Here is a 27,408-nt window from a genome sequence, read left to right on the forward strand (position 1 = left end):
CAGTTCCCCTGGATAAAATAGCTGCTTGGGGTGGGTGGGTGTGATCTCTATAGCATTATACCCTGCTAAGGTCCCTCCCCTCCCCAAACCCTGCCTTCTCCAGGCTTCACATCCTAAATCTCCAGGAATTTCACAACCTTGAGCTGGCAACCATAAAGAGGAGGGATGTATGTTGGGGAGAAAACAACTTTGCACGCAGAATGTCCCACACAGGTCCACACCAAGCCTACCTGGGTGCACTCTTGTGCCGTCCTTCACCCACAGGCCCTCAGCAGCGCAGCCCAGGCTTGCCCAGGCACAATCCTGTGCCATCCTTACCTTCCAGAGGGGGACAGCTGAGCAGGAAGGTGAAGCCACTGGAGAGGAATCTCTTCTGCGCTCCAGAAGGAATCCTATGCGCCAAGAGGTGAGATTTCCTGCGCAACTGTGCATGAGCGCCCTCTACAGGGAACGCTGATGCTGGCCAGGGCAGTCACTCACTTGGGAAACTCTCGGGTGACTCCAACCAGGAAGGGAAATCAAAGAGGAGCTTGCATAAGAGCGTCAAAGAGGCTCAACAGGTTTCTGCAGCTCACAAGGAGGTGGGTGCATGCTCTGCAATGCTTAAAGCAGCCAGCACCAGCACATGAGGGAAGGAAGGTTGTCCTTGGCCTGAGTTCTAATCAGCTGCAGCTACAGCCCAGCTCCTCATCCCTCCAAGAGCGAGCACAGCTGACAAGCTGGATGGGGGGAAAGCTCCCAGAAAATCACCATGCCCTGCTCAGTGAGGGAAAGGAGGATGAGACGGTAAGTCAGCTTTTCCCTGGCACCCAGGGGTGAGGTGTCAGGGTCTCAAGTGATATGCCTTTCGGGTCACTGCTTGGAGCTCCGAGCCAGGCAGCTGGTTTCTAGCAGAAGGACTCAGAGAGAATCAGGGAGGAAAGGCACTGGCTTTGAAGTTCCCTGGCAAATCTTCACCCACCTCTTGTTTTCCACCTGCGTGGTTCAAGGTGTTAGCTGCAATGTGTGCACTTCAAAGCCAGATGGGCAGGAGAGGGCTCCTAGCACATTTTTACCTGTATCTGAAGAAGGGAGCTCTGACTCTCGAAAGCTTCTACCCTTGTTGGTCTCTTAAGGCGCCCCTGGACTCAAATCCTGCTGTTCTACTGTGAAGACCAACATGGATACCCACCTAAACTAGCACATTGTCAGTGGGGCCAGGAGAGGGCTGTGAACTGGGCTAGCCAGGGGCATCCATGCCTTTATATTGTCCCATCAACATACCCATCACTCTATGGAGCAGGAGCCAGGCAGACCCTACCCAAAAGCGACTGCGATTTGAAAACTGAAAAGTTGCCGAAAGGGAAGAAAGGAAAATGAGAGGGAGACAGAGAAAAAGGGGAGAAATGCCAGGGCCAGGGCCAGTCGCCCTCCACACAGGTGCTGAAAGAATCTGGAACATCTGGCTGGCAACACTAAGCAGCTGTGATCCAGCCAAGCCATTCACAGCTGTAGCCCTCAAGGGCTTGCCTCCTCCTTTCCCCAAAAAGGACGGGGCTGGCTGCTTTCTTGTCTGGGGCTTCTCATTGCTTTCGGCACTGCTTTATCTGCGATCTGCAATTGCCTTTTATCCATCTCTGCCTTAGGGATTCCCCATGATTTCCCCATCTCTGTTTTATCCTTATGACAACCTTGTGAAGTTGGCTAGGCTGAGCAAAATTGACTCGCTACTTATGGTTGAGTTGGGATTTGAACATGGATCCCCTCAGTTCTAGTCTGGTAATGTGACCACTATACTACGCTGCCTGTCTTGTATGGAAGGGTCTCTTTCTGGGTGAGAAAGAGAATTTAGGAAGTGATTCTTTACCCTCCCCACTGGGTTTGTGCAGCTGGATCATGACCAGGACTGGTTAGTGCCTCTCAAGGCTTCAGTCTCCTCTTTTAACATCTCTGTGGAAGTGCTAGGTGAGGTTGGCTGCGGGCGGGGGTGGAGGACCAGATAGCAGACCACACCAGCCTCTACCTCTGCTTTCCATCTGCACCAGGAGGGGCAAAGACCTCAGGGAAGGAGTGTTTGAGCTCAGCAACAGGCTGGATGAGACGGGCACAAGGAGGTTCAGTCCAGGCCAAAGAGGTCCACTGCAGGGGGTGGGTGGGTCAGCAGGAAAGTGCTAGCTCCAAGGCAGTGGGATCTCTCTCCCTCTAAGAAACATATTTATGTGTGTTGGGGGGGGGGTTCCTGGAGCCAGTGTTCTGTTGGTAACTGAGGTCAGCAGTGCCCCATCATTTAACATAGGAGCTGTGACCTTTGTGGGAACTAAGGACTAGTCGTTCTTACGGTCACTGTCCTAACCTCTTCATTTGACTACTGTGAGGCACTTTATTTGGGCTGCCCTTGAAGACAGCCTAGACACTTACGTCTGTCCCTAATGAAGCTGCATGTCTAGCCTGTGGCAGCATGGCGCGTTTCTCCTTCATGGCTTCCACCCTGGTAAGCTTCTAGGCTCAGCTCAAGGTGCTGAAATCTCTTTGCAAGGCCTCAGACAACCAGGCTCTGGGATACCCAAAGAATCTGCGGGGATGTGGGGAAGACGGACCTTGTGAATATCCTGCACTGTGCAGGGGCTTGGACTAGATGACCCTGGAGATCCCTTACAATCTGATGATTCTACGATAAGCTCCTTGTCCCAGATAAACCCCTTTGCCCTACAAGATGAGATGAGCAAGGGAGGGGACCTGCTGCTCCAAAGAGGTCTTTATCAGAGGTGGCATACGGCCTTCCCTGTCCAGAATCAATTACCAGAGGCGTTCTATTAACCCTACAACCATCTAATCACCTGCTTGTCTGTTATTTTCCAGCTATGTACGTCTCACAATTAATCATTTTTATGGAGTGGTTTTTATGTGTTCAATGTTTCTTTTTTCTGTTGCAAATAGTTTTCCACAGTGAAAAAGTTGTTTATGAATGTAATAATGAATAAAACGTACAGGCTGCACGAAGCAGCCCTACAGCCCTGAGGAAAGATGCCAGGCCTTCAAAGCAACCATTTTCTCCACTGGAACTGGTCAGCGTAGTCTGGCGTCCAGTAGTAATTCAGGGAGGTCTCCAGGCCCCAGCGATAACATACACACAATTAGCCCAAATAGCCCAGTTCAACACATGTTTGCTCAGAAATAAATCCTACTGATAAGTGTGCACAGAATTAGAGCCTCAGCAACAGCATGGATACAAAGCAAGATGCTTATCAAGTGACCTCTGCATCTTCCAAGTACGGTTATCTCCAGACCACAGAGATCAGTTCCCTTGGAGAAAACGGTTGTGCAGAAGTAGGGTGGGGAGGTGGTGGCAGCTGGCACTTACTTCGTGCCATCCACGTGTGTGTTTTCGCGCGTGCGTGTTTGCAGCGCTTGCACAATGGTGTCACTTCTGAAAGTGATGTCTTTATGCTGGCTGCGGGAGGGCTTCCACGCTCCGCACGGGACTGATTCTTTGAGAAGCGGCACATTTGGAACCAAAATCAGCCACAAATGAAGAGTTGTACGTATCCTGCTGCACTGTGAATTTTATCAAGAAGAAAGAACTCAGTTGATTATTCCACTTCTCACTAGGTTTAAGCCTTTGAAATATTTTACGAATTTTAAGACCAAAACTCTGCGGAAATATCTCTTAGAAGACACTCAGAAATCTGTCTCATATGCGGTAGCTAAATTCTGTTCATTTGCAATTCGGAAACAAAAATCCTTGTTTGATGGAATTTTGAATTAGTGTGCCCTTTTAAAGATATCAGACGTATAGTTTGATTTTTTAACCTGTGTCTGTTTTTTTAAAAATGTATTTTAAACTTAAACCTTCGGTGCGTCTGCTGGGGGCACATGTGCTGTGCATGTTTTCCAGAGTACATGCCAGTGGCAGGTGATCTCTGGGCAATCCAAAGTCTCCTGCTGGTCACCTGTGACAGGTAGACAAGGGGGCAAACCGCTGCGAGTTTGCCTGCTACTAGTGGGTACCTGGAATCTGTATCTGGAGGGTGGAGCTTCAACCCCTCTCCAAGCCCCATGCACTCCAGGATCCTTCCCCAAATTTCCAGGAATTTCCCACCCAGATTTGGCAGCCCTAAGTAGCATTACTAGCTTCCGAATGGGGCCTGGAGATCTCACACAACTGCAACTGATCTACCAGCAAAGCTGTTGGGTATTTGTGAAGCCACTGGTTTCCAAGAGACATGAAGTGGCTAGCATGTAGCTGCACACACAGACAACAGAGCATGCCATGGTTGATGCCAGTCCAAGATGGTATGCAGTTCTGCTTTTGACTTATTCCCTTTTCAATTTATGTTCTCTGCAGGAGATTTTTGGCTACAAGACCCATGGCTTCCGGAAGGCTATGTGCATTGCTGGGTACATCCTGTCCTGCGGAGTTCTCCTCCTTGTCTTTTACTGGAAGCCGGCCTGGGACGTGTGGGCAAATTGTGTGCCATGTGATTTGGAAGAGGCGGACATTGTGCTGCTCAGAGCCACAGTATGTTCCTTTCTTTCTCTTAGGCAGGGTCACATCTTTGGGCATTGTGTATTCTGTAGGCCTAGGTTTGGTATGCTGCCTCCTCAGACTCTCCTCAGAGGTGAGAGATCTGGTGTGCTGCTCAGTTTGGGAATCTGAATCTTTGGAATATCCTTTTATTGATTTTTGAATTTCTAAGCCTTCTGGCAACACAGACAATCTTGGAAATATGGACATGCCTGAGGGAATGTCAGAAGCAGGAAGAGGCTGATTGGCACGATGTGAGCCACTGTCTTCATGCACAGCTGTGGTCATTGTAGCATAGAGTTTCTTTTATTTTATATTTGTTGCAGAGTACCTAAAGCCAGGGCTGTTACTTTCAGAGTGAAAATAGCTCAAGAAATGTGATTATATAGAACCCCTCTTGCTGAGACTTGACCGGTTGGGAGGACTTTTGAGGAACATCCTAGACGGACAGAGCACCCACCCTTTCCAAGGGCTCTGGGCCCTCTTGCCCCCACCCTTGGCCCCAAAGCAATCTTCTTGTGGTGGAAGGTGGGCTCTTTCTAAACAGCCGTTGAGGGGCGACACCCAGTTGCCCGGGCTCCTCTAAAAATTCACACTGGCTTCTGGTAACTTAAAATGCTTTTTCTAAGGCGAGTTTTCTACGCTGGTTGTTGTCTGAATGGCGGCCCCGTTGAGGGAAAGGAGGTCTGGATTCCACCTATACAAAGGAACTGTAACTGACCATGATCAGTTCTAAGCAATCACACCAGGTGCTGAGCTAGCCTCTCCCTCCCTCGGCTCTTCCCAAGGAAGGGACCAGAGAGGCTCCACATCCTCTGGGTGGCAAGGAAGCTCTGGATCAAATATTTGGAAACTCCTATTCCTCCCGAAGGAAGTTTGCACCATCACTGGAAACCAAGGCTCTTGGCTTCACCCAAAGAGTGAGGCAATGTTTTGTGAGGCTCTGCAGAATTCTTTGTGTGAAAGCTGAGACCTTCCAGAAAACGACTGTCCCATGATGGGAAAGCCTGGACAGCAATGCTACAAACTGGTTTCTGTCGTTTGCCAGACAAAATATATCCAGGAGCTTCTGCAGTCTGCTGTCTTTCTCCTGGCCACTCAGGGCCGATTCCAGATGGCCAGAAATTGCGGTTTTTCTGCTGAAATAATCGCTTACCGGCCACACGTTCAGTTTCGTCTCCATCCGCTTTGTCTCGCAGCGTGCCATGCCATCCCGCTTCCGGATGTTCGCACGGCCAACTGAGGTACCCGGGATTGGTTGTTTCCTCCCCGTCACAGTTGACGTCGGCGGCCTTCATTGGTTCGCATTTCAGGGGTTTTTTAATTGTTTTTTTACGTGTTTTGTGCAAATGCGCAAATGTGCAGGTATGCGAATATGCAGCGTCAACTTTTGTGCATTTGTGCATTTGTGCGCATTTGCGCAGTTCGATGTGCGCAAACGTGCAACTGCGCAAATGGTGCCCGGTTTTAAAAAAAAAACTAAGGGAATATTGTTGCCGGCCAGCTGGCAAAGGAATGAGGGAAAGGGGAGGGCCTCTCCACGGCGACGAAGCGTCCAGAAGTGTGCAAACCCGCAATACGGCGTTCATACGGTCCGCTTCTGGAGCGCAACACAGCGCCATGAACCGGAGGTAAGCAGGGACAGGACATTACGGGTTTTTACGAGTGAGGTCGCTGGAAAAGCGAAAGCACTCGCTTTATTTTGCCCGTCTGGAATCGGCCCAGGAGTCTTTGCAATGCAGCACACCCCAGCTGAAGGGTCAGTTGTGCTCTCCTTAATCCTGATTATGGTTGAAATGGAGAGGGGGGTCCTAACACAGAAACAGACCATTATTAAGATCTGCATCCCAAGAATGTGAACATTTCCCCCCAGGATGAGTTTCAGAGATATACTCGGAAGAAGGTGATCTGGATTGACTTGCTGAAACTTTTGGACGCAGATAAGCCGAGTCGCATCTTTGGTACTGACAAGGATTGCGTCATATCAAAAGCCATAATGAAGCCACAAATGAGAGTAAGTTCCCAGTCCGGGGTTAGCTGCATGCCATAGGGTGAAGGAAGGAAGATGAAGGGGCCTTTCTCCTGACTCCTTTATGAATGACAAAATGGAGGAGGCTGCAGGGGCAACCACCTCTGTTGAGACAGCAGCCTTTGCCAAGAAACAGAGGCCTCAGCTGACCCCCAACATGGCAGCAGGGCATTATCTGATCCCAGGGAGCCACCTCAGATGCCCATAAGTCCTCATCCCATCTGGAGAGCCCAAATCCAGTCCAGACTGCAGCTGGGGAGGAACTCATCAGCAGCCAGGGATTAGATCTGGTTATTCCTGATGGCTGTTTTGTGCCTCACTCTTGTAGGTGAGATACATCCAGGTACAAAAAATACGCTATGTGTGGAACATCTCTGCAAAACAGTTCCAGAGAATTGGGTGAGTTTTGTCTTGCTGGCGCGAAGCTGTGAGTGGTCAAAGGTCTCTGGCAGCGCTGTCATTTTTCTTGGATTTCCCCTTTTGTAGGTCACTGGAGGACAGCAACACCTGTTATGAAATCCATCACAAGTTTGGTGATGGGCTGACCACGCAAGAGCGAGATTTCCGGTAAGTCCCGAAGCAGACAGTCTAGCCAGCTGGTGCCTTGGCTCTAAGTATTTCCCATGGCCCTCTGTTGCTTCCTTCTGGAGGATCCACTCATGAGTTCCCCCAGAATATCAGCTTCCCCCGCTCAAATCTCATCTCAGCCTGAGACTCATAAAGTGGCCTCAGGCAAGGGCCATTCTCTCCTAACCCTCCCAACACTGACCCACCCTGGCAGTGGAAAGATGAAGCATAGTCCCCAGTTGGTTATCTCAAGGAAGCCTTGGATCATGAACAAAGACAGAGAGACTCCTTTTGCAGTGCTTAGAGAATGTTCATTCAGGAATGAGGGGTGATACTTGGCCACCCACCAACCCCTGCCCAGTTGAGTTGGCTGCTTCCCACACAGACGTTAATGTCCTCTCTCCCTCCTCTATCTCAGGAGGTTGGTTTGTGGGCCTAACACCATTGAAGTGGAAATCCGACCCATCTGGAAACTGCTCTTTAAAGAGGTAACTGACATCTTCATCAACAACGTTTCCAACCTACATGCTTCGTGGAAAAGGTTTAAAGGGTTTTCTGTAATAGCGTCAAGTTGCTCTGACTCACTGAGCCCCTTTCAGCTCTCTGTATTTGGCTTGGCTTCCAGGGAGGAGAGTTGCCGCACTGGCCAAAGGGAAGAGTTTTGGGTGGAGTTGCCATACTCCTGCTGAAACTAATTAGAAGAAAAACCACTGTGCTAAGACAGAAATTCCAGATAGTTATCTACCATTCAATACTATTTACAGATGTTATTCTTACAATGATACACAATTCATTAAAGAGAGAGTACAGCACTTCAACGGGAAGTGCAAAAAAGTGCCAAACTCTCATTCTTTCTTTCTTCCAGATGCTTGAAGACATCCTTTCACTTCCCAGCAACCAAACGTGCTACTGGTGTGGGCGCATTTTTGTAAACTTCTTCAGTGTCACATGAATCTACATATAATATTAACAAAAACAATTTATGTACAGAATACAACGTTTATAATGTCCATTACCTAAGGTCAGCCAGCTGGCTTTAAGTGGAGGAGTGGGAATGCAAACCGGGCTCTCCAGATTAGAGTCCCACTCTCTTAACCACTACACCAAACTGGCTCTCATTTATTTATTTATTTAAAATTTCTATTCCATCCTCTCCACGGGCAGGCTCAGGGCCGATAACAACATATTAAAATACAATAAAAATTCATCTACATTAAAACAACAGTGTATTAATACACATTTAAAACAGGATGGTGGACAGCATTCACAGGGAGGGTTAAGATTTTATACATTTTATATCATTTATAGTGAGCTTACCCAAAGCCTTTAGTTATCAAATATTATTTTCTGACATCAATTCGTTCTCCACAGAATAAATTAATCCGAAACAAAGACGACTGTCTGGTTCCTTACAAGATGTCTAAAAGTTTCTGGAGTAAAATGATCACTAACTAATCTTTAAAAAAAACCTTTCTAATAAGAAACATCTATACGACAAACTTTCTCATATTTAAAGTCATAGATCACCCATATTAGGAGGACCATGCCATTTTTTTCTTTCCATTTCGTTTTCTAGCCTCAGTGTTCCACATTGCTAATATATTTTCATAAGTATTCACAATATATGCAGACCAACAAGTTGTTGGTCTGCATTCCAATCCTTATATTGTATATAGTGAAAAATCAACAGCTTTCCAGCACAGAAGGCTGAGAGGAAAACTCTTCTCCGGGATAAACAGAAAGTGGGATAAAATAACACTGCCTGTACTTGGCAGACTCAGTCCAAAGGATCATTAAAAAAAACCCACTTGAATATAGTTGCAGATACACCTCAATGCAGTAATCCACTTAAGACTGGATTTAGACGGGGCAAGAGCATACGTGATATGGTGATTAGATCTGATGTTAGTATTTAACATCACAGCGGAATCAAATGTTAAGTTTTAGCCCTGCGCAGCTGTAATTCCAACAGTAATTCTGTCATGCCTCAGGTGGGGTGAGCCCCCTTACACTGCCACCACTCAGGGATGTAGGGTCCCTTGGGAAGGCCCAGAGTACCCTCCCAACCCTTCTGACCTCCGTAGCTTGGCCAATAAACAGGCGTGAGGACCCAGCACAGTAACAACAAACAAAAGGGTTTATTTACAAGGAGGTCAGTTAATAGCAAGCAAGGTGCCTTAGCAACAATAGATGGGTGAAAGCAAAATGAACACAAGGCCCTGGTGCGACTGAACTCCCTGCCCCTCTGTCTGCCAGGCCTGCCTTCTCACCCTACCTGGATGAGGGCCTCCCCCCCCCTAGCTGAGACCCCCTCTGGCCTGCTGCTCCCTGGGAGAAAGAAGAACACAGGCTTTTTTTCCTTCCAGACTTCTATAGCACCAGCCCCCTGTGTTCTGATTGGCCAAAAAGGGCGCCAAAGCGGCCCAGGGGTTCCTGGAAATTGTAGGCAGGCCTACTCCTTCTGCTAACAGGCTTCTGAGGCCTTGCTAGGCCTTCCTGGCACAGCCAGATCATGACAAATTCTAAAAGGGGCTCTCTTCAAGCATCCGGAGTTTGGCACTTTTTTGCACTTATCTTTGGAGTGTTGTACTCTCTCTTGAAAGAATTGTGTAAGAATAACATCTGTAAATAGTATTGAATGGTAGATAAATATTTGGAATTTCTGTCTTAGCACGGTGGCTTTTCTTCTAATTAGTTGCAGAACACCGTGGTCCTGTTTGATTTATTTAGATATCCTCCCACTGAAGCCTGGCATTCTCCAGGAACTACAACTGATCTCCAGACTGTGGAGAGTACAGTTCCCCTGGAGCAAATGGGAGCTTTGGGCGGTGGACTGTATGGAGTCTCGTCCCCACTGATGGCACAGACCTGCCGTTGGGCCTAGTCTGGCCTAGTGCTCCTAAAGGAGTATACTGATTGATCACAGGCGGAACCAGAGGACATGTGATCAACTTAACTCGTTTAACTCTTTAGACACACTTGTGCCTTGAACGTCATCCTGCAGCACTGAAATAGGCCAGTTAGCTTGGATTACCATACATGGAACAGGCTGCCTTCAGTATAAAAGGAGCAGCACCTTTGTTTTCTGTGAGGAACCTGAGGTAACTTTCTTTGTGTTAAGAACCTGGTCCTCCTTTTATTGCAATAACGACATTCTGTACTCCTTCTACTCCGCCTGCCTTCTCCTTAAATGGGCCAGGAGTGGGTGGGGCCCTTTTGGGCTAACACCACTGAACTCACTCCCCTCCCCTATTGATGCTCCCTCCCCCCCGAATCTCCAGGAATTTCCCAAGACTGATTTGGCAACCTTCGCTTTAGGAAGGAGAGTCAGTTTGGAAGGCTTTTTGTTGTAAAGGGATGATCGGTTTTTGCTTAACGGGGAAGCTCTGAAGCCAAATAAAATGCTATCTGTGTATATTTGCTCAGGATAAGTGCAATCAAACTAGTGCCCCCCCCCCCCGCTGAAAATCAAAGGTTTGGTGGAGGAGAGAGGGAGGAAGGAGTGTGGCAACTGACAAGAGACGCGTGTGAGGAAATGCAGCTGCAGGGACTGTGAAAATAAACCGACCTGCCATCCGGCCACCAAGGATCCTGCATGGGGCATTGCAGAGCTTCATGGAACCCTGTGTGTATTGTTAGCTAATGCTGCCATCCCCCTGTTGATATGAGATAGTGCAGGAGCCCTACGAGAGCACAAAGGCAGGCTAGCAATACACATCAGCGTGAACGGCTGATGGTCTCTCTTCTCTGGGACAGGCTGAGGCATAGGATTCTGGTTGGGCTAGTCCACCTTCAGGAGCCTTGGGTTAAAATGCTGGACTGTGGGCAAGGAACAAACACCAGTTTTCCACAGTGCCTGGATGCAAGCATTACAGGAAACTGAGCGTAGATGGAAGCTTTCTCAGCGCAGGCGGTCTTCAATCTTAGCTCCATGCAAGAAGGCAACAGGGAGGGAGCCTGCAAGCACCAGGATCAACCGGGCTCAGACTCACGTTGGAGGTCATTGGAGACCTTGCAGTGCAGCTTGATTCTGGTCACAGATCTGGATCCAGAAAGGCTATGAGAACTGTAAATTTGCAGAAATGGCTGCCTGTAGTGGTCATTTCTGGGGCCCTGTTGAAGCCACCACATGCCACCTGAGCCTTCCTGTGACTGTGTGGCTTGTACTGTGTCCACAGATTCTGAACGCTTTCTATGTGTTCCAAGCCTTCACTCTGACACTGTGGATCTCCCAAGGCTACTACGAATACTCGGTTTCCCTCATCATTCTGTCTGTGATCGCCGTTGGCCTCACTGTGTATGACCTTCGGCAGGTACGTCAGCTGATCTATTGGTCGTCTTTGTCCCCTGCAAACTGGTGATGAGGCTCCTCCTGCCTTTGTCCAGAGGGCAAGTTGGGGACTTGGGGAGCACTGCTCCTAGGTCTGTGCCAAAGCATGTGGGAATGGGCAAGGGCTGTGTCATTGTCATCGTAACAACAACAACAACAACAACAACAACTCTTCTAGACAGATTAGTGCCCCACTCAGAGAGGTGAAAAAGTCAGTGTTATCATTACCCCCACAATGCATCTGGGAGCTGAGGCCAGCTCAAGAGTTCATAGCAGTAGAGAGATTCGAACCAGCAGAGTACTGACTTGCAACCCAACCCCTTAGCCAATGTGCTACAGGTGCTCGCTTAGTGGACACGGAAGGGCCTTTGGCAGGTGCACAAGAACACATCCGTCATCTATGTTCCTGGGCTCAGCCCCTGAGATTGAGAACGGGGCTGGACCCTGATCTTGTCTTGAGTTGTTCCAGAGTCCCAGGGTTCAGTGCTGGCCCTGGGTCTGTGCCAGAGTCCAGAGAGTTTGGGTCCGCAGCATATTTTTAATGAACCTGCTAGTCGTCTGATGAGAGGGAAGGCAACATGGTACAGCCTGATCTCATCAGATCTCGGAAGCTAAGCAGGGTCAGAACTTGGATGGGGGCCCACCGAGGAAGACTCTGCAGAGGAAGGCAAGAGCAAAACACCTCTGCTTCTCACTTGCCTTGAAAGCCCCTTAAGTCGGTAGGGACTTGATGGCACATGTGTAATCCAAAGAACTGAAAAGTATTTATTTTTTTAAAAGATTGAGCTAAAGCTGTAAATTTGCCTCTGGGGTGAGAGGGGTCCTGGCCTCTCCGGTTGCACCTGCAATTTCCTCTCTGATGATGAGAGAGGGGATTAATTTCAAACATTGCCTTCTGGGGCAGCAGGGTGGACGAAAGTCCTTCTCGCTCCAAGGGCTAGGGAAGCAGACCAATGAGGGATTCTGCACATGCTCAAAAGAATTCCTTCTACCACCTTACACAGCCTGGCACAGACATCTTTAGGAGGAGGGTGGCAGGCAGAGCCCAGGACTGGGTGGCCCAGGGAGGGACTCTGTCACTCTTGCCTTCCCTTGCCTGGAGGGATGCCTTGCCCAGTGAAAGTGAATATTCCTTGTTCACCACTCTCTGTGTGAGGGTCTTCAGCACATGGCAAAGTGGGCAAAGTGGGCAGGGCTCATGGTTTCTAGCGAAGCTCACTGCTGCTGTCACCTGCCTCTCCTCGGGTGCCTGCACGCACACCCTTCCACTCCCTGCCTGTGAGTGCTTTGTCATGCTGCTTTCAGCTGCAGATGCTGTCTAGCACTGCTAGGGAAGGGCATGTGGGTGCAGCACACAGCATCAGCATTCCTGGTGGCCGTGGCAGTGGCGCTCCGAGCTACACCCCCTGCCCAGCACCATTGGGCAAAGGCCATGCCGGCAGTCTGGGCAGCTGGTGGGGGAGGCCTTGCCAGTGGGCAGAGGAAGGACACACAGGCTTGCAGGGGCAGGTGGGTGGGAGGGCAGGAAGGGCAGCCCAGTTGTGGGCATATGGGGCCCCCAAGCGCTCTCTCTCTCTGGGGCCCCCCAAATCCTGGAACTGGCCTGCGAGGATGCTCCAAAGTCAGGAATGTGAGAAAGCCCCACTCAGGAAAAGGGAAGGTAGTTACTCTCAACAAAAGCAGATGGGGAGAAGGAAAGGGGGGGATTGGAACCAGTCCTCACAGCACAACGGAAAAGCACCAAGCGCCTCCCAAGAGTACAGCCAGAGCCAGGGAGAAGGCGAGCACCACCCTCCTCCACATGAAAGCATGAAGCAGGGGGAATCTAAGCAGGCAGGGAGGATCTAAAGGCCAGCATCAACGGCTCTTGAAAAAGGTGAGCGGCCGTTCCTGGTAGCCAGGCACAGCAACCTCCTCCTTGTGCAGCAAGCTCTTCCCCCTGATTCTGTAGCAGGGCACCCCCTCCTACAAGGTTTATTGGGGTGGGGCCAGGTGCCTTTCCCAAGCCCCAGGCAAGGAAAGAGCAGGTAGGCAGGGCTTGCCTGCTTGCCCGTGACAATCCGATTAAGTTTCCCTTCTCTTTGTTCTGCAACTTGGCCTTGGCAGCGGAAGGGTTTCGAGAGAGCAAAGCCCGTCTCCTGAATGTGCCTCTCTGCCTCTCCTCCACCCCACCCACTCCAGGCTCTCTAGGGAAATACCAGGCCCCATCCGGCACTTAACCTTTTGCTTCCCAATCTGCAGCAGTCCATCAAGTTGCACAACCTGGTGGAAGAGCACAACAATGTGCAAGTCACAGCCTGGATTAAACACGAAGGTGAGTATTGCGCCCCCCACGACTGCCTTCCTCTGCCTCCCTCCTTCCCTCCTGGCATCTCTCAAAGCCAAGGAGGTGGGACAGATTTAGGGAGAGGACTCTATTGGTGACTATCAGCCGTGGCAGGCAAATGGGATCTTTGGGCATTCATCCTCTGTTGGGTGCTGGGGGAGTAGTCAGCAGGGAGGGCCGTGGTCTGGGGCTTGCTTGCAGCGGGTGGTGGGTGGCTGCTCTCAGATGTTGGAAACAGGATGCTGGAGCAGGTGGGCTCTCCTCAGGGCCACAGCCTAGAAACAAGTCAAGGTGCCTTCTGCACCCCAGAGACACCCTCTGAGCATCTGGGCGCCCTCCTGGCAGTGCCCAGCTGATGAAGACACCAGGGAGAGGCCTTCTTGGGTGTCGCTTCTCAGCTGTGGAGCGCCTCCTGTTGAAGGTCTGTCAGAGACTGAAGTTGGGCCATCACGAAAAGAAGAGAAATCCGTTCTTCTTATCTGGTGCTTTGCAGGGCATCAGAAGGCAGGCCCCGGGTGGCGAGGAGGCTGTGTTTACATTTCCAAGGCTGGGCAGACAGACCACCAATGGTTTTGTTGTGCCTTGGAAACTGAGTCCTCAGTACACTTTTTCTTCCAAGTGGCTATAACCCCCCACTGAGCCTACAGGCAGGGTAGGAGAGTAATCTGGGCTCAGGGTGGGCCATAAACGTCAGCGGCCCCCAAAGTCCCTGAGGCCTCTTTTCAGAGCATCCTTTACCCCTGTTTGGTTTCTCTGTAGGTGGCCGCCAGATGGCATCTTCTTCCCTCGTGCCTGGAGACGTCATCCTCTTAGAAGGCCAGAAGCATTCCTTGCCCTGCGACGCCCTCCTCCTGGAAGGCAGCTGCGTCATCAACGAGGGGATGCTGACAGGTGCAAAGGCCGTTGGGGAGGGAGGCCACTCTGCCATATGTGCCATCTTACTGAACAAATATGGGGCTGATCTTTGTGCATTTTGTTCCATGCCTTTTATTGTTCAAAGGGGCCTTGTGAATGCAGAGCCAGGGGAGGGCACTTGTGCCCAGCTGTCTGGCTTCCAACAGAGGTATGTTTGTGGGCTTGTGGTGCTTGGTAGTGTGCTGAGTTGTGGCTTTTGTACACCTCTGTTGCATTTTGTTGACTTCACTGAGTGGAAGCCCAGTACAAAGACTGGAATGCTTCATGTCTGCCTGACATAAAAGTCATGAGTTCTTTTCGTTGAATATGTGCTACAAAACAGTTGATTATGGAGCCATATAGAATCCTAGACTTGAAAGGGACCTTAGACTAGATAGCTTCCGTCTAACCCCTCCTCAACGAGGCATTTCCTACACCTTTAAAGGGAGTAGTTATTACACCTCTGCTTAAAAACCCTTCATTGGCCAAGGACGAGGCAGCCAATTACAAACTGGTCTCCAAGTGGCCATTTCTGGAGGAAAGTGATAACGTGTTTCTGGAGGATACACCCGGCCATGGCCCATTTCATTCTGGTTTCAGGTCTGGCCTCGGAACTGAGCTGGCTTTAGTTGTGGCAGTGGGCAGTCTTTCTTTGAAGTTGGATGGGAGGCCCACAAGATGGTGCCAAGCAATTGGTGGAGAGGGATGCCCCTTTGTTAATGGTGTTTCTTGCCTGCCTTTTGGCCGGGGGAGTTAGACTCCCTGGCCTTCCGATCCTGACTGCAACGACCTGTGGAGGTCAGAAGGGCATGCTGAGCCAGGTGGGATGTGGGCTGTGTTTCAGGGGAAAGTGTCCCAGTGACCAAGACCCCCTTGCCCCACACGGAGAACACCCTACCCTGGAAGATGCACAGCGTGGAGGACTACCGGCGGCACGTCCTCTTCTGCGGCACGGAAGTCATCCAGACCAAGCGGAGCAGCAAAGGGCCCCCCAGAGCAGTCGTGCTGCAGACAGGTAAGGGGGGGCACTGAAGCAGCTTTGCACCAGGTGGAGCAGAGGAGCTGTCTGCTCGGCTATGGAAAGGGAACCGTTACCTATCAAGGTCCCCGTTAAATTGAGGGGCCCCTGCCCCATTCAGCACTCCCAGGAGAAACAAGCAGAGCAGTGGTGATGGTGGGGCAGGGCTGGCCCTCCACAGAACGATGCTCAGGGCCTCTGAGGAAGGGAGCGACTCCCTTGCCAAGTAGCAAACTAAAGTGTGAGCTCGTCAAATGAAGTGGATTTGTATAGAAGTACCCAAAGTATACTTCCACTTTCAAGTGCTGAATGTTCCAGCCTTTGGAAAAGAAGGAGCAGCTCCAGAGATGGAGTTTCCCTGCAGAACTCTCTGCCAGGAGAGGCGACGGGGAGAAGGGTCACAGCCTCCCACCAGTGGTTACACCAGGCACACGGGGGGTCCGGCAGAGCCCAGCATTTGATGCCAGCACCTCTGTGCATGAAACGCTTCCCTCCCTTCCGTGCAGGCCTCTTTCCTGTCCACGGCACTCCTGCTCCGCCTGGCCTTGCCACTGTGCCGCCCGCTCCGCTTTGCCTCCACCCATGACCGTCTTCCCAATGCAGGCTTTAACACCGCCAAGGGAGACCTGGTGAGGTCCATCCTCTACCCGAAGCCCCTGAACTTCAAGATCTACAGAGATGCCTTCAAGTTCATCTTGGGCCTGGTCATGATCGGTGTGCTGGGCCTTGTCTACGCAGCTTGTGTGTATGCTAGCAATAAGGTGAGTATTGGAAACAGGGCAGGAGGTTTTGAGCTAGGTTTGCTGGCCTTCAGGTGTTAGCTGGAGATCTCCCAGAACTACAGAGGTCTTCAGCCAACAGAGATTGCTTCCCTTGGAAAAAATGGCAGCCTTGGAAGGCTGGCTCCATGGGATTATACCCTGCTGAGGTTTGCCCCCCTCTAACTTCTCCAGGGACCTCCCTCAAATCTCCAGGTATTTCCCAAGCATGAGTTGGCAACCCTGTCTTGAGCTCCCCCTGAACCATGCAGTGTTGGTGAGGGCTGGGGTGGTGGTAAACTTTCTGCAAGGCCTTTGGCTCAATCTTATCTATTCTTGTGAGATTTTCCTCAGTTTTGTTGATGTGTTTTTTAGCCTTTTAATGATTTATTGTGGTTTTTAATGTTTAAGGCTTTGTTTTGGAGGAGTGGTGGTCTAAAATTATGAAAAATAAATACAAAAAAAAAAAAGATCAGTTGGGACTGAGTTCCTGATTTGGAAGTGGGGGAAGGAATTGATCGTTCCCCAAGGTTGCTTGCCCGTTGAGTTTGGAGGCCGATCTGTCTGTTGCACCAATATCCCGTGCACATGTGCACATGCATGCATGCGAGCGTGCAAATACACATAGACCAGATCAAAATACCAATAAACAAAACCAGATGTTAAACTTCAGCATCTATAAAGTTCATTGTACACTATTTTGTGAACATCTGCATGCTCTCTTCCTGCAGCAATCCGTGTCAGACACTGTGGCTATGGCTCTCGTTTTCCTAACCTTTCCCGTCCCCCCAGCCCTCCCTTCTGCCCTGACCACTGGCATTATTTACGCCCAGAGGAGGCTGAAAAAGAGGAGAATTTTCTGCATCAGCCCGCAGAGGATCAACATCTGCGGGCAACTCAATCTGGTGTGCTTCGACAAGGTGGGTGGGAAGATTCACTCTGGCCGGTGGGGAGGGGAGAGTCTACCCAGGTGCAGCGGAGAGATTGGATCAGCACCTGGTCTTCCCTTCCCTTGCAGTGCTGGGTGTGAAGGAATGAACCCCCCACCCCATTGTGTGTTCCATTTCCTCCAGATGTGTCTCCCCTCCCTCACATCAGCCCCAGTCTCCCAACCCCTTATGGCCCCCTGCCTCAGCTACATTCACTAAAGAAGAACCCAGTTGGTCTTGTGTGAGTGACTGATGGGCCAGGGGCCTTGCCCTCTGACCCTGAGGGTGTTGCGCTGTTTCCTTGAATCTAGACTGGCACCCTGACGGAGGATGGCCTGGACCTCTGGGGCACCATCCCTTGCCAAGGCGGCAGGTAAGAAGCATCGGCCACGAGCCTGGTGGGGGGGGTGGGGGGGAGTTTATAAGGAAGGCAGGACTCTTCTGCAGTCTTGAAGTGAAACCAAAGGGGATGGGGGAGTCCACACCTGAGCTTTCAGCTTCTGTTATCAAACCTTGGCCGATTCCAGATGGCCCTCCCCATTGCGAAACGTCGCGCGTCATCGTGCAGAAAACGCGAAATATCGCATTTTCTTACACGAGTTTTGCACGTTGCGCAAAACTTTCGTGAGAAAACGCAATATTTCGCGTTTTCTGCGCGACGACGCGCGACGTTTCGCGATGGGGAGGGCCATCTGGAATCGGCCCTTGTCTTTCAAGATCAGGAAGCAAGATACTTCAGAATGCAAACCTTCATTCCATCCCCAAGGGGCAGGGGTCCAATTCAATAGGACACACACACTCCCCCCTTCCCCCCTTTAAAAAATCTAAAGCTGCTGCATGAGAATCTTGGAGTGGGGCAGGGGTGCTTAGCCCTTTCTCCTCGGGCAGTTTCCCTGCTCAGTATACACCCCCTCCCACCCAGCTACGGAATAGTCTTTTGGGCAGAATCTCAAATGCTGATCCTGCTGAGGTGGCTATAAATATGAGGGGGACAGAGGGACAGGCAGCTGCACACAGAGAGGGAATCCTGAGTTGGCCCTCAGTGGACAAGGAAATCTCGCCAGTGAACAATGGGGCGAGAGCAGCCTGCAGCGCTGTGTGGGTCCCGCTTCAGCCTGAGTTGGGTGGAAGGCTTCATTCCATGCCTGACCTTGGGAGATGCCACAGCCGGGAGTTAGTCGGGCGGGCCTCTGTCTCCGGGATCTGTGGGCAGGCAGGCCCGTTGCAGGGCAGCTTTCCCCAGATCAGAGGTGCAGCAGCGGAGAAAGGGGCACCCTTTGAGCATTTGGCTCAAAAAGTCCTGGGAGACTCTCTGTGTTTTTGGCACCAGGGGGCGGAGAGGTGTGGTGTAGCTGGGCCAAGCCCGTCAGGACCTATTGTGAGATCCTGGCTGGAGCTGCTTGACCCAGGGCTGGGGCAGGCGCTCCATCAGCTGCAGCCCAGGGCTGAGAGCCGGTCAGGAGATCAGCCGCATCCTCTGCAGAGCCAGAACCCAGAGGTAGCCCCAGCTCAGCCAGCCTGCAGAATGGGCCTTCGTTCAGCCTGCACACATGAAAGAATTCTGCAACAGACACCCAGTATCCCATGCCTGTTTTCCAGGGAGGCCCCAAACCCTCTTGCTCCTCACTCAGACAGCTAAGCACAGCAAAGACTGTCACAATCTCACAACCACAATGACTGAGGAGGAAAGGAGGGGGGAGCCCACATGCCTGAAGGTCTGCCACAGGGCAGGGAGAAAATGGCTCTTAAGTAAATGTTATTGCAAAGAGATTTAATTAACGTGGTCCACCCAGCCAGTGGGGCTCAGCCCAGCTCCAGGACAGCCTGCCCGGCCCTGCCACTCCACAAATGTCCACATATCTCTGTGGGTCTGGGTGCATGGCGGAGGTATCAGTTCCTGGACTCAGCAAGGAATGGAGCGATTCTGTGCGCCCCCGGAGCAATGTCTCCTCTTTGTAGTGGATATAGCCCACTGGTTAGCAGCCAGGCCCTGAGCATGCAGTCCCTGTGTGCTGATTAAACTCTTCCCTCTGCCAAGCAACTAAGGGCAGCTCCTCCGCTTTGTGTCAGCTTCCAGAATGTCCACAGCTTCTCCTCCGGCTCGCCACTGCCCTGGGGTCCGCTCTGCGTCGCCATGGCCACCTGCCATTCCCTGCTGGTTCTGGAGGGGAAGATTCAGGGAGATCCGCTGGACCTGAAGATGTTTGAGGGCACCGGCTGGGTGAGTCCTCTGACCTGGTAGCTGTACAGGCAGAAGAAGTCAGTTGACCCAGAAGGGAAGGAGCTGCAAGCAAGGGCTGTCTCTCTTCCCAGCCTTTCCGCTTTGCTGGCAGGTGGGGTGGGCCGTGGGGTAGGGTGGATTGCCAGTCTTCAGGGAGTGGCTGGAGATCTCCTGGAATTACAACAGATCTCCAGGCAACAGTTTACCTGGAGAAAATGGCTGCTTTGGAGGGTAGACTCTATGGCATTATACCATTCTGAGGCCCCTCCCCTCTGCAAACCCTGCCCTCTCCAGGCTCTATCCCCCCCCCCTAAATCTCCAGGAATTTCCCAGACCGGACCTGGCAACGCTAAGCCTCCTTTCAGCCATGCTGTGGCGGGTCTTGCCATGCAGGATCCTGTGAGGGTCAGAGGGCAATGGGAGCAGCAGCTGGGAGCAGAACTGCACTTCCCCAGATGCCTCCAGTTCCAGGTGGGGGGCTGGGGGGGCTGCAATAGAGACCCATCCTGGAGGGGCCGCAGGGGTATCTGTGTACGCCCCAAGGACACCCGCTTTGAGTGGATCCTCTCGCAAGGTGCCCAGAGTGGGCCAGCGGATCAGTCCCAGAGCTGCTTGGAGCCATGACCCAGGAGGATGGGTGTGCTGGGGTTATTGGCTGGAGGCATTTGGACCTCAGGCCAGAGCTGAGAGACAGGCGTTGCAAGTCCCCTGAGCTTCAGCAGAGAAGCCTCGTTTCTTTCAGCACGTGGATGGAGTTGGCAGGCGAGAGGGTGGCACCTTGCCAGAAAGTTAGAATCCCGAGGCTGTGGTTTGCACTTGCCGTGACACGCCTGGGCCTCCAACTGAAAGGACTCTTGGGGACAGTCGGAAGCCAACTGGATGCTCCCGTAATACTCAGGTGGTGGGGGCACTGCCCGGTTTTCAGAAAGTGCTTCAGTATGCTGCCCTGTTCTGCCTAAAGTTTCAGCCTGAAGCCTGCTGGCAGGCAAAAGCCTGCCGTTCAGGGATGGGGTGGGGGCTATCACTGTGAAAGCCCCTTCTCTTGGCCTGGGACGGGGAGGAGTGGACAGGAGCTGGCCATAAACAATGGAGGAGGGTTGCTGGGGCTCGGAGTGAAGTCACAGAACGACTGGCGATCTGTACCTTATTTGCCCACAAAGAGAGGTTAGTCATTTGGGGGTGGGGCTTCTCTGGAAGCTGCCTACTGAGTGGAGCAGGGATTTGAACTTGGAGACCCCAGAGGTGTCCAAATGCAGGGCTCCGACCCCTGGCTGCAGTCTGTGTCCACCGTTCCATACAGCAACCCCCTGGCTAGAAGCAGAGTTACTGGAAAGCATCCAGGATTCCTTCCCTGATCCCTGTGCCTTTTTTTTTTAATAAGATTTTTTATTCTTTTTATCAACTACATTAACTACCAATACAAAGGAAAGAAAGGGGAACAAGGGAGGGAAAGAAAACAACAACAACAACAACATATAACAGCTATACTACACAAAATGCTTTCCCTTCATACTGCCATTATTAAAAAATTAAAGCTTCATATAGTATTGATGGAGTGGTTGACCTTACAAAATGTAAATTACAATTCAAATTCACATTAAGTTTTCCTCCCCCTCCTGGGTCCCGGACACAGTTCTCTCTGAGCAACTGCAGCCGCAGTGCTCGTTTCCTCCCCCCCCCCCTCAGACTTCTCCTTTTCTTCTTGCTTGGTGCACTGAAATTCCAGATTTTTGTCCTCAAAATCCCTTAGTTGATCTGATAATATCTTGTAAGCTTGATCTTTGTAACTGAACCAGATTCCTTCCGGAAATAGCCATTTGTACTTTATTCCACGTTCCCTCAGAAGAGCTGTGAGCTTTTTATACTTAAAACGTCTTTTCCGAACTAAAAATGGGACGTCTTTCAGTATCTTAACTTTGTTACCCAAAAAGTCCAGATCCGCATTGTATGAATTGTATAGGATAGTGTCTCGGATCCTTTTAGATAAAAAATCGATGATGATCTCGCGAGGCAGCTGACGCTTCGTTGCATATTTTGAAGAAGCCCGGCGGACTTCCAAAATGGCGCTTTTAACCTCTTCTTTAGTTGCCTTCGCGGGTGTCGCCAATAGTTCCGAGACCAGACCCCATAAATCCTCATTTTCCTCCTCTTTCACGTTCTGGAGGCGCAAGTTTGTCTGTGTTCGTTCCACTTGTAGCCCGATCAGCTGGTTCTCCACCAGCTTTAACTCTTTATTCGTAGCCTTCACGAATGACGCACTTTCCCGAGCAGACTTCTCTGCCCCCCCCGCTGCTTCCTTAATGGTTTTCACTTCGCTCTCAATTAAGCCCACCCTTTGATCTGTTTCGTTCAGCTTGTCAACAAAGGGTTTTATGGCTTCAATCACCGCCCTCCGCACCAATTCCTCGAGCGACTCTCCCTTCTCTGCAGGGCAGCCGAGATTGACTTGCCCAGAGCGGGACTTTGTTTTTTCGCTGCCATTTTAGGGGGGGGGGGACCGCCAGCCAGATTCTGAAACTCAGCGAAGGGGAAGAACGAGCCTTCTTAGCTTCAGATCCCACCACTCCTTCACGTGCGCTTGTAATAACAGAAGGGATTCGCTTACTTACAGGCTTCCGCCTAGTTCTGCTCTTTGCCGTTTTCCATGGCCCGGCAGCACTCAAGGCGCCGCGCACGTCTGCCGGCCTCCATAGGGACAAACGGGCAATTTACCCCCCGCATTGATTCTCGGGGGGCTCTTCCCGCAGCGTCCCGGACCCTACCTCCCTCACTGGGAGTCTTGGGGGCTAATCTTCGCAGATCAGCCGCCCGGTCAGGGTGCTCGGGTGCTTCCTCCCGGACCTGCGGAGAGGAGCGTCCGACATGGCCGAGAAAACGAAACCGAATCATCCCTGTGCCTTTTTTGATGACAGGAAATGGAAGAGGCCAGTGCCGAGCCCAGTAAAACCAGCACAGCAGATTCCTGTACAGTTATTAAGCCGGGACCAGCCGCTTCCCAGGTACGTGCTGAATCTTTCACCGGAAAGCCACTGCCTGCCATCAGATCCCATGCTGGAAGGGGGACTGAGAGCCAAGCAGGTCCAACTGGCCTTTGGGAAAGGGCAGGTTATGATTTTCTGGGGAGGGGAGAAGAAAACAGGGGTAAGGGTGCAAAAACTGGAGACCTTAGAGGGATCTGCACACATGAAGATGGGTGGATGGGAGCAAGAACAAGGAATGATGCTTCTTCCCCAGGGCAGGGTAAATATTTTAGTGCAGGCTGGCTTTTGAATGATGTCCCCATGGAACTCTGGGGGCTGCAGGTGTCTGATACTTCACAGCAGTGCAATTCCTAGGATTTCTTGCTGGGAGATAAACGATCTTTTAAAAAGGGATAGATGTGGCCTCTGCTGCTGTGAGCCTGTTCTGTGAACGGCACCACGGTTTGCGGAAGAGATCAGTGGGTCCAACCCAATATGTCTCCCTCCCACTTGCCTGCAGACCCCTGACTAAGCTCTCCTTGTCCCCCCACCCCACCCTACCCCTTGCAGGCCTCCGTGGAAGGAATCGCGATCCTGCGCCAGTTTCCTTTTTCCTCCTCTCTCCAGCGGATGTCCGTCATTGTGCAGGAACTCGGGAAGGGCTCCTACGACCTCTACATGAAAGGAGCCCCGGAGATGGTGGCCAGCTTTTGCACAGCAGAGACTGGTACGGGCAGAGAGAGCCCCAGAGGCTGGGAGGGCGGGCAGCTCTGAGGGTCCCTTCTGACTCCACGCAAGGGCAGCTCTGCCCACTCGGTGGGCAACATCAGGTTAGGGAGGGCTGGGAAACTCCAGGTAGGAGGGTGTTGCATACAGGGAGTATGGATTTCCAGGGACACCTGTCCCAGTCATGTTTCTGATGAACACGAGTGCTGGGAGATGCCTGAACATTTGCTGTGAGGTGCAGGAGTGGGCCGTGATGTCACTGCCATGCGATTCCTACACAATGGTAACGTGTACAGGAGCCCTTTGCTCACATGCCATTGCTTTGACTTTCAGTGATGTAGTTGTGATGTTTGCTTTGGATGCTTGGAGCTGTCCCACAATCTTCTTTATTGTTTTCGGTGAGAGGCTGGGCTGGCAAATTAGGGAGCCAAACATGAAAGAGGCCACACACATCCCACGTGTTGTTAAATAATACACCAAAGTTATGAAGCTCTGATGGATTAATTAGCCATGGGAGGGCACAGTTGGGTGCTTGCCTGCTAGTGATGACTGAAGGGCGAAGAGGACTTCCTGCTGGCAGCTTTCCAGCCACACTGTAGCAGGCATTTGTTCCCCAAAGAGGTATGCCCATCCAAGTTACTGAGACAGCTGCAATGAGCCTCCTCCTGCATCTGAGCAACCTGCTGGGTGACACTGGGTCAGTCACAGCTCTTCCAGAGTTCTCTCAGCCCCACCGACCACACAGGGTGATTGTTGTGGGGATAATAATTACATACATTGCAAACTGCTCTGAGTCAGTGTTAAGTTGTCCTGAAGGGTGGTATATAAATCGAATGTAATTATTATGTTATTATAAGGTATTCAGATGAGAAGGGTTAGCCACCTATTTGCCTCTCCTGGCTTGTCAAAGGGGTGCAGAGAGAGAGGGGGGGAGGGGGAGAGGGAGAGAGTGCAGAGGCGGGAGGTGTCTTTGGGAATCATAGAATTTGAAGGTCTCTCCATGGTCATCTAGTCCAACCCCCTGCACAATGCAGGAAATCCACAACTATCTCCCTCCACACCCTTAGTGACCCGTCTTACTGGACAGCACATGTGCGCCCCAGCTTCCTTAGCCATACTTCGTGGAGAAGGAGTCCCTAGCACAGCTGTTCCCACACTGCATGGGGACTCGACTGGGGCAGTGCCCCTTGGGTACAAATGTGCCTCAAGAACGGATGCTGTGTGACCTACAAAGATACAAGGGTTCACAATCCCATCAGCATATAAATCAGTTTCAGTGTAGCTGAAAGCTTGCGTACGAACAAAAGATTAGAAGGTGACAACCCAAGTAATTAACATAGCAGCTAAACAGCTTGCAAAAAAGACTAGCAGTAACCACTAGGGGTTTGCATGCGAGGAGTGCCCGTTTCTGGTATCCCCTTCTTCCTGGCAGTTACAAATAAAGATTCCAAGGTAAGTCACACATATTTCCAAAAGCACAATGGCATATAAACTGATTTATATGCTGATGGGATTGTGAACCCTTGTCTTTGTACCATTAAGAGTTCAGCATTTGCACTTTGCAATCAACTTTGAGTGTTTACATAGGACTCATTACATCCCCAGTAATTTTGTACCTGCTGTACTATTCACTTTAATTATTTATTGATTGTATTAAATTTTTGATATTGCTGTCTCTTTAATTGCTTTAGTTAGTCGTTCACGGTTTTGTTTATTTTTTGCACCAAGTGAGAGACGTCAGCTTGAAAGCTGGTTTCAGCCTGACTCATGTCACTCTCCATGATGGTAGGGCTGGGCTGGGCTGGGCTGGGCTGGGCTGGGCTGGGCTTGCTAAAGCAAAGCAACCCACATACTCTCTTGCAACCATTGCCAGTTCATTTGGATGAGATTTGCCACATTCTTGCCTACTCAAGAGCTTGCATCTAATGTGCCACAGGCTACTTGGCCAGGCTTCAGGAAGTTGCACATCTTCTAAGCCACTCGTTTGCTAGCAAGCCCACCGTGAGATGTCCAGAGGAGAAGACTGTCGTGAGGAGGGTTAGCCACCCATTTCCCTCTCCTGGCTTGTGAAAGGGGTGCAGAGAGAGGGAGAGAGAGCAGAGGCAGGGGGTGCCTTTGGGTATCCTCTGACTGGACAGTCTGAGAGCATATGTGGGCCCCAGCTTCCTTAGCCATACCTTGTGGAGAAAGAGTCCCTGGCACAGCTGTTCCCACACTGCATGGGGACTCCCCTGGGGCAGTGCCCCTTGGGTACAAGCGTGCCTCAAGGACGGATGCTGTGTGACCGTGAGACGGAGTGGCGCCGTGATCCTCAGTCCAGGCTCCACATCCTGTGCGCTTCTCTCTCTAGCGGGAATTTCTTCCTCTTCCCCTCGACAGTTCCAAGGAACTTCGTAAAGGAGCTCAAAGTCTACACATCACAAGGCTTCCGAGTCATTGCGCTGGCACGGAAGGCACTGGCCATGGGCGAGGGTGCAGATCTGGACGGCTTGGAAAGGTGAGGCCTGCTGGGATTCTCCCGTAGCCAAGGGGGAGGCTGTCTGGGGCAGGGCCACAGGAAGCAGCAGCTCTGCTCACGGGCAGAGTGGCCCTTAGGCCCTGCCGAGTTTTTAGTGCATTCAATCAAGATAAGTTAGAGTATGTAGACCTTAGCCCCCAGACCTACTTCCTGCAATGTGTCCTCCACCCTTTCTCCAAGGACCTGATGTGCCCGTGCAACCAGCCTTTTCTTCAGCGCCTGATTCACAGAACACCAGTCTGTGGCTCTGACTGGACAGCCAGCTGGGGGAGGAGGGGAGGATCTGGGTGGGGCTGTGGGTCCGGCCCTGGGGGAGTGAACTTCTTGCCCATTATTCTGTCCCCACCCCCGTGCCATATGAGTTCACACAGGGAAGCTTGTCTTTCTTCCTTGTGAAAGTGACCCTCCCCTCGTTCCCTTTGACCTGCCCAAGGGAGGAGGTGGAGTCTGGCCTGACCTTCCTGGGCCTTCTGGTCATGGAGAACCGGCTGAAGAGCGAGACCAAACCCGTCCTGGAGGAACTCACGGGTGCCCGCATCCGGAGCGTGATGGTCACAGGTAAGGATGGATGCGTTTCAGAAATTTGGAAGGTATTAAAGGAAAAACACTCCTAGGTTTTTTGGGGAGGGTGGGAATGGACATTTGGGGAAAAATTGAAATATATCCCCTATATTAGCTGCTTGCTTTCCTATCAAACCTAAGCTTATTTGTTAATTTAGCAACAATATATAAAATTCATCATTTATGACTTAGGTAGCATATGCATTTGTAGTTGACCGTATGTTTATTGAATATAAAAGTATACTTGCATTAGTTTTCTTTAAGCAAAATTGCAAATATCCCCAGTATATAAGAGAGAGTGGCAAACTGACGGACCTTCTATTACTTTAGCACATGATTTTAATTTTTGCCATCTAAGAGGTAGAAAAAAATAAACTTTGAAATTAGCAGAGGGATATAATTTGAAGAAGCGGGAGCTAAGACTGCTTGAGCGAGTGTGGTGATGATCTTGCGATAAAGAGGCAAGATCATCTTATAGGACGTTTATGAAAGCCTATGAGGTGGCGGTGAAGGCTGTGAAGAAAGAGTTCTATACAGTCTCCATCGCATCAGCTAGCTCACGCCCAGCAAAATTGTTCAATGTGGTTCAGTCACTGGTTTCCCTCCCAGGAGGCCATCAAATTCAGAATTCAGACATTAGCTGTGAGGCTTTTGGGAGCTTTTTTGCTGATAAAATTTTGTCTCTCCACCCTGACTTGCCAGCCACAGTTGATACATTAAAGGAATTAGAGACCCCTTGGCCGTCTTTAGGGTCAATATTTGATCAGTTCAGTCCACTCTCTGGTGAGGAGATTGACAGGACACTGCAATCAGTTAGGCCCACCACGTGCCCCCTGGACCCATGCCCATCGTGGCTGGTAAAGGCCAGTGCCAAGTAGGGGTGTGCAAGGCCTGCCTGTTTCGTTAAACCTGATTCAATTTTAACTGAATCAGGAAACCGTTTTGGTATTCAGGGAATACCGAAACAGCAAGCAGATTAGGTATTCGCATTTCGGCTTGATTCGGCCATTGTTTTCAATGAGAAAACCTCCCGGCTTTCCGGGTCTTGGGGGGCCATTTTCTGTCCA

At 51.0% G+C, this 27,408-nt stretch overlaps 1 pseudogene; it reads left to right on the forward strand.

The window, feature by feature from the left end:
- The first annotated feature begins 723 nt into the window (after positions 1-723).
- Positions 724-27,408, forward strand: part of LOC129332062 (probable cation-transporting ATPase 13A5) — a 53,319-nt pseudogene continuing 26,634 nt past the window's right edge.

Source organism: Eublepharis macularius, chromosome 6 (assembly GCF_028583425.1).
Source record: "Eublepharis macularius isolate TG4126 chromosome 6, MPM_Emac_v1.0, whole genome shotgun sequence".
NCBI lineage: Eukaryota > Metazoa > Chordata > Lepidosauria > Squamata > Eublepharidae > Eublepharis > Eublepharis macularius.